The 7,010-nt window shown below is 30.1% G+C and overlaps 1 long non-coding RNA gene across 3 annotated transcripts; it reads left to right on the forward strand.

Moving 5' to 3' along the window:
• Nucleotides 1–2,020: 2,020 nt before the first annotated feature.
• LOC126725549 (uncharacterized) lies at nt 2,021–4,683 on the forward strand. Of its 3 annotated transcripts, XR_007655494.1 has the most exons (3): nt 2,021–2,081; nt 2,779–3,599; nt 4,377–4,683. It is a non-coding gene; the product is annotated as an uncharacterized LOC126725549 (long non-coding RNA). The 3 variants fall into 3 exon arrangements; XR_007655493.1 differs by lacking the exon at nt 2,021–2,081 and having other exon boundaries at nt 2,091–4,127; XR_007655492.1 differs by lacking the exon at nt 2,021–2,081 and having other exon boundaries at nt 2,091–3,599.
• The last annotated feature ends 2,327 nt before the right edge of the window (nt 4,684–7,010 follow it).

Below are 7,010 nucleotides of genomic sequence, written 5' to 3' on the forward strand. Positions count from 1 at the left end.
ATACCAACTAGACTAATGTTAATTTCATATAGAGAATTGAATATCATAGTTGAATTATAAATATTAATAAAAAGAAATAAAAATATATTATGATTGAAAAAGATACTTTTTTTGGATATAAGACGATGCATAGTTAAATAAAGTTGTAATCTAATTTTTAATTTTATATTTTGATTTTAAGAGAGAGAGAGATAGATATTATTTGGTGTATGGTTTTTTAGGATATTAATTAACAAAAATCAAAGTCTCAAACTCTTAGGGGAGATTAATCTATAATTGATGATTTAACACATTTGCAACATCTTTTTGAAATATTTTAGGGTTTCAATTGAGTTAAGGTTCTATTGGTCTTGTACTTTGAGAGTCTTAATAGAAATGAAAAAGAAAAATGTGCTAATTAAAAGCACTATAAAATGTTTAAAATATAATGTGATATTGTCTCTCATTGATAAACTTCATCAATTTAACTAATGAATGTTTATATCACGTTTTTTGTGATTAATAACATGGCAATTTGTAAGTGAATAGTAAAATTTATATATCACTAATAAAAAAAATGTACAACATTTAGAAAATATATATGATTGTATAAAAATTTGGGCCTTTAACTATGAAAAATGGGACCTTTTTTCCTAAGGAATTTTTTTTTTTTTTGGTGGGGCCTTAGGCCTAGGCCTAACTTGCCTAGGCCATGAGCCGGCCCTGCATTATTGCAAATGTTTGTGTTCGTGCAGAGGCAAAGCCATGTCAAACGAAGAAACTGAGCACTTCAAACAGTTCATTCAAACAGTTCAAAGCAGGTTACGAAAAACCCTCCTGTGGCTGTAGACCGTGATACCTCTTCTGCTTTAGCCCCCAATCACTCTTCTCCTGCTTCATTGATATTTGTTCCTGGTGAAACTAGTTTCTACAAAATATGGCTAAAGAGCCTTAGATCCTAAAAAATGTAGACAAATGTTTATCGAAAAGAGAAAAAAAGAAAAACTATATGTTCAATTCGTCTACTTTTAAACTATTTATTAAAATGCCACCCTTTACGATAAATGAATAAAGCAACACAAATTACAAGTTCAATTGTTTCTAAGAAAAAATGAAAATGATAAAAAAGAAGTTCTTATTGAATTTCTGTAACAAGCGTATGTTAATAAGATAAGTCCTTCATGTATTAGAAAGCTAGCAAATGTAAATTTTAAATCATTCGATATCCCATTGCAAATTGTCTTTCATATCTAAGGAATTTTTATTTTTTTTGGTTTGATGTTGATTTTGTTCTTAGAGTATTGGCACCGGTCTGTGTGTCAACATATTGAAATTTTAGCACTTGGCATAGTAATAACTAAATACAAAAAAAAACCACGTACATCACTTGTTCCGAGTGCTAAAAAATTTGGTATTGATCTACAATTCAGTTCTATTAATTCTCCTCTAAAAAAATATAACATTTAGCCAGCTAAAATGTTACTTTTCTTATTTTAACATATTATATATACTACTATTTAAAGGGCTTCCTCTATTTGGAATGGGTTTTTTCGTGATTCAAAAATACCAATACATTCCTTTGTTTAAGTGGGTCATTCTACGGTACCCACATATTTTTTTAGTGGGTACCATACCCACCCAAATCTTAACCGTGTATTTTTATTGTTTCAATCTTGACCATTTATTTAATTTAAGTAGTAAACCTATTACCGGCTGAATGGGTAGTGTATAAATAAAAAACCAAAAAGAAAAGAAAGAAACAGAGGACGAGCGATTGGTTAAAAAAAAAAAAAAAAGAGAGAGAGAACGAAAGAGGGCCAAGAAGATGAACGAGAGACCAGGCAAGCAATGTTCCACCTTCAGATCATCTGCCACTGTCATTGTTGATCATTTTTTTAGCATTTGAGAAGATGTTTATTTATTTATTTGCTGTGGTTTTTCGAATTGATTTCTCAGCTTCTTTGTGCTGATTCAGATTGATTTTAATTTTGATTCAGTTGTTGGGTTTTGATAATTTTCTTTTTTCGATTTGAATTCTAGGGTTTCGGAAAAAAATTACCGCCGGAGCATCCAGATTTTTGCTACGCTTTTTTGAATTTGTTGTAAGTATTCTATTTTATTCCTGGTTTTTTTTTTTTTTCAAAATAATTGTTTTGTTTTTGGTAAATTTATTTGTAAATAAGTTTAGGTAATATATTTGATTGATTTTTTTTTTTTTAGGGTTTCTGTTAATTGTGTAGTTGATGTATATATTGTGTTAATTATGGTTAATAAATAATGATTGAGAATATATGGTAAGAAGAAATTGTATTTCCGTTGCAACCATTTCAGAGTCTGAAATGCCTAACAATCTGGATACTTTTGTTCTTGTATGTTGTGGCCCTTGAGCCTTGAAGAGTAATTTAAGTCTCATAAACTTTATGTTGTAGTAAGTTCTTCATTCTAGATTATTTTACTAACATTGTTGGATGGTTGAACCACAATGTGGAAAGGAGGGAGAAGGAGTGTATATTATTTATTAAATTTATTGTCAGCATCTTTGCTTCCCTATAAAAGAAAAAGAGAAAAGTCTAAAGGCTTAAGTTTAACGCAATATACAGAAGTTGAGTACAAACTATACTGTGTTCTGTGTTTGGTATTCAAATCTGGATTTTGATTTTTAATCCTTTTCCTCTCTATTTGTTGAAGTCACCCTATAACTTGTTACTTTTATTACTAAGATTTGTAAATATCAAATTTCATTTGTGGTTTCATAAGTAATTTCTACTGTTGTTTTATAATGTTCATTTCTATGCATAGATTTGGTTAATGTAGTTCCTGATGAGCAGAACTGATTTGGTCTGGGTGCACAAAGAGGTCAGTATCACTCTGGTTGTTGTTCTTTCTTATTTTTGCAAACCCCTAGTGAGTTTGCAAACTATGAGAATAAAATCTTAAATTTAGTAGGCTTCTTTATTTTGGGGTCAAATATCCTCCATTTAATTTGTGTTTCTTTTAGTCCAACTTGTATGTATTACTATGTTATTTATTTGTACACACTATAAAGTTTATAACTTTGTGTTATTTAAGTTGCAATGTTTTAGTGGGCATACGTGCTAGGCATTTGGGGGAATGACTAAACATCTATACTTGCAATTAGCATGCTCTATTTCTGTTTTGTTAAAACTTAAAAACTCTGTGGTCATTGTGTGGTTTAGAACTTTTTAACTTTCGTTCAAGTAATATAGAGTCATAGACTTTGAAAGAGATAGTGAACCCCATCTTTTGTTTTCATTTTAAACTGGTTCCTGTCTAATCTGTAGGTTGTTTTTGTTCTCCAAGTCAAGAATATTTCATCTGGGTCTTACTGTTTTTTTATTTTTTCTTTTGGCCTTTAAATATAATAAACATGATTACTGCTTAGTTTTTGAATTTGATTGAGTTTTCTAGGTTCATATTTCATGGTTTTGGAGATGCTTGAGTCTCTTCCACTCATTGAGTGCAGCAACCTGAGGTTTTTTTTTTGGGATAAATTGTAGCAACCTGAGTGTTTTTTGATAAACTGCAGGCTGCAGCAACCTGAGGTTTTTTGATAAACTACAGCAACCTATTGTTTGTTTGATAAACTGTAGCAACTGGAGGTTAGTTCTTTTTCTTCCTCCTTTATTTGGTGGATATATGATGGCTTGTGGGAGATCTGCTTTTGGTTGTTGCATTTGGGAGTTTTGAACAACATTTGATGATTTGTTCTAAAAATGCACACCATGTGTTTGATGTTTTGTTCTATAAGCTTTGTAGTAGCCTAGTGGAGCTAGTGTGCCTATCTTATGCAATTTTAACTAACTAATTTACTTAATCATGGAGTAAAAGATTGAAAAATTTTCAATCAAATCTTGATGCAAAATAATAGATAGGAGATTGATAATGTTATTTGGATAGTGTCTTGTTGAAGTGGCATAGCATCTTTTTCTTTCTCTTTTTCTCTCCTGCTCAAAACTTACATTTAATATGAAGTTAAATCATTTTGCAAGGGTAGGATGAAGAATTGGCTCATACAATTGAAGTCCATGTAACAAGACCAAGCTCTAAAATAGAGTTGAAACATTGATATGCACCCACAATCATTTACATTATTACTCAACTTTCAGATAATAAGAAACCTCTCAAAGGTTCATTATATGATTATATCCTTTTTTTAGCATGTTGTTGTTTACTAGATTTTTTTTATTTAATAAACTTATTATATATGATTTTGAATTTGTTGATATTGTCAGGTTGAGCTAGATGAGCCAAAGTTCTTGAATAATAATAGTTATATAAATAAATATCTAAGGCTCTATGCAAAGAGATTTGCTCTTATGAACATCTCTTTTTTTTTTTTTTTTTCAAGATCTAATAGTTATATCATGTAAATGCAGATATTTCTGTTGTCAGTGGAGTTGCAGAATGGATAATAAGAAATTGCTACAAGTTAGAAGTTGCCCTGTTGAGAACTTAAGAATGAATGATCCAGAAATGCATATGCTTTTGATTGTCTCTTTTTCAAATATAGATGTTAACAAGACACATTGTAGTGGATTTTTTTTAAATGATTTTTTTCCTTTAAAAATGGATTTCTTTGTAGTTTGTATGCTTCTTTTAGATACTTTGCAACAAGAGACCGGCCTATAGTTCATGAAAGTGAGTAATATATCAACTTAAATTATAAATATTATGAGATGAAAATCACCATATTTAGATCCAAGTGCAAGTAGGTGGTCTGATTTCTTTGGATCATCTATAGCACATACAAACAAAATTAGTGAATTTTGTTATTTCATATGTGAATTTATGGAAAAGTGATTTCTTAGTAAACAAATTGTGGCATATACATATGGAATATTTCCCTTGTCAATATATTAGTGGTATGCTTCTCGATTTTAACTAACCTAGTAATCATAATAGATTTAATATATTTAGAAGTAAAATCTACCCCCACCTTATTGTGTTTAATACATGTAAGTGACTTGTTGGAACAACTCATAAAGCCTAGTTTGCCTATCCAAAAATCTATTCAAGGAGGCATTCATGGCTTCACAATGTTGTGTAGTCTTGTACCTAGAAAAAAATGACTTCTCATGTAAGATAATCTTTTGCATGAATGTGCATGATTGTCCATAATATCTAGATTGATTATAATTGTACTCTCCATTGATAATGATTATAATGGAACAATAAAAATTATTTTTAGTAATATGATAAATTCATATTTTGCAAGTCCAAGTTGTTACTAATAGCAAATTATTAGTTGGATATGATGACAGATTTTTACTCATTATCTTGTCAATTAGGTTATCAATGGCATTTTCATTACCTCATGTATTTATTAAAAATGTTACTAAAAATGTAGAAGGTCTAAGAAAAATAAAATTTTGAAAAAATATTTTTTGATTTTAAATTCAAATTCAAATTTAGGTATCACAATGGAATTTCAAATCCTTTGTTGTATAAGAAGACCCAAACAAGGAATTTTAAAATCAATAGATTTCAAATCAGGGCATTTTAAATCCATTGGTTCAAAATAATCCAAATGTTGTCATCCAAATGAATTTCAAATATTTCGGTCATTTTTTAGGTTTTAGGGGTTTTCGATAATTTTTTAGGTTTCAAGGGCATTACGGTCATTTTTTAGATTCTAAGGGGTTTTTTTTGTCTTTTTTTTTAATTAATTTATTTATTTTTATGTTCTATTGGTATTTTGGTCATTTTATAGGTTTTAATGGCATTATAATCAACTTTTAGGTTTTAGGGTCATTTAGTCATTTTTTTTTAAATTCTAAGGGTATTTTGATCATCTTTTAGGTTCTAAGAGCATTACGGTAATTTTAGAGGGTTTCGGGGGTATTTGGGCCATTTTATAAGTTTCGAGGGCATTTTAGTCATTTTTAAGTTTTTTAGTCATTTCGGCCATTTGTGGCAAAAATACTATCATATATGATATTGGTACTACTTAATGTAATAATGGAATCATTAAATGTGAGAAAAAAAAAGGGGAACTATTGAATGTGACAAAAGTACGGTTACATGTGATGTTGGTACTACCCAGTATGACGATGGAACTGTTAAATGTGAGTAAAAATTAAGGTACCATCGAATATGAGAAAAATATAGTCAAATAAAATGTTAGTACTGCTTAATGTGATAATGGAATCATCAAATGTGAGAAAAAAAATAAATGAACCACCGAATGTGACAAAAGTACAATCACATGTGATGTTAGTACTGCGCTTTGTGAGACTGGTACCATAAAATGTGAGGAAAAAAAATAAGAGAACCGCCGAATGTGACAAAAGTCCAATCACATATAATGTTGGTACTGTGCAATGTGAGGATAGTACCATAAAATGTGAAAAAAAAAAATAATAAGAGAACTATCAAATGTGACAAAAGTGTAGTCACATGTGGTGTTGGTATTATGCAATGTGTAGATAGTACCATCAAATGTGAGAAAAAAAATAAGGGAACTACAGAATGTGACAAAAGTATAGTCACATGTGATGTTGATACTGTGCAATGTGAGGATGGTACCATCAAATATAAGAAAAAATAAGGGAACCACTAAATGTGACAAAAGTACAGTCACATGTGATGTTGGTACTGTGCAATGTGAAGCTGGTACCATAAAATGTGAGGAAAAAAAATAAGGGAACCACTGAATGTGACAAAAGTACAGTCATATGTGATGTTGCTACTGCGCAATGTGAGGCTGGTACCATAAAATATGATGAAAAAAAAAAAAGAGAACCACCGAATGTGACAAAAATACAATCACGTGTGATGTTAGTACTGCGCTTTGTGAGACTGATACCATAAAATGTGAGGAAAAAAAAAGGAAATCACCAAATGTGACAAAAGTACAGTCATATGTGATGTTGGTACTGCGCAATGTGAGGATGGTACCATCAAATGTGAGGAAAAAAATAAGGGAACCACCGAATGTAATAAAAGTACAATCACATGTGATATTAGTACTACACAATGTGAGGATGATACCATTAAATGTGAGAAAAAAA

This window comes from Quercus robur, chromosome 5, assembly GCF_932294415.1.
Source record: "Quercus robur chromosome 5, dhQueRobu3.1, whole genome shotgun sequence".
NCBI classification, from domain to species: Eukaryota; Viridiplantae; Streptophyta; class Magnoliopsida; order Fagales; family Fagaceae; genus Quercus; species Quercus robur.